The following is a 716-nucleotide window of genomic DNA, read 5'->3' as shown; positions in this document are numbered from 1 at the left end:
CTTTTCAGGTTGAAATAATCCCAAAATCCCCCCACATCTTTTTCTACACCTTCTCTTCTAAACTCTTTATCATGATGACAGCTGTGCTCTAACTGTCTCCTCAGTTCTCGTGTCTTTCTTAAACTGTGCAGCCCTTTATTTCACACCCATGAGTCAGCACTGGGACTGGATCTCTTTTGAAGGGGTGAGACAGCCGTCAAGCCTGGCAGGATCTCCTTCCATTATGCAGGAGCAGGTAACCTGCCTTGAGGACAAAATCTGCCAAGAGGTGCCACTGCCTCCTCTCTTTGATACGCATCTGCAGTCAAGTTTTCATATAACGAATATTTCCTTCTGGAAACTAGGAGACACAGACGTCTGTAAGTTGGGGGCCTGTGCCCTTGACTCATAAGGCAGTTTTAGCATTTAAGTCCTGCATAGGTCAAGAGCTATATAAATGCCGTGGAGAGGTTTCCCTACCCCCAGCGTTTGTACAATAATATTTGTAAACCATAGAATTTCTTTGAAAATAAAGGGACATCAGGGAATTAGCAAACTCACACAGCAATGGGTCTTGGTCTAATGTGTTTATAAGTGAAAAGATTCTTTTCTATTTCAAAAGGATAGGGGTGGGCAACTGCGGCCTTGGGGCCACATGTGGCCTGCTGGATCCTTGAGTGTGGCCCTTTGACTGAATCCAAATTTTACAGAACAGATCCTTTTAATAAAGGGGAGGA

The sequence above is a fragment of the Propithecus coquereli genome, unplaced genomic scaffold (assembly GCF_000956105.1).
Source record: "Propithecus coquereli isolate 6110/MARCELLA unplaced genomic scaffold, Pcoq_1.0 Scaffold608, whole genome shotgun sequence".
Lineage (NCBI taxonomy): Eukaryota > Metazoa > Chordata > Mammalia > Primates > Indriidae > Propithecus > Propithecus coquereli.
This window is presented reverse-complemented; position numbering follows the sequence as displayed.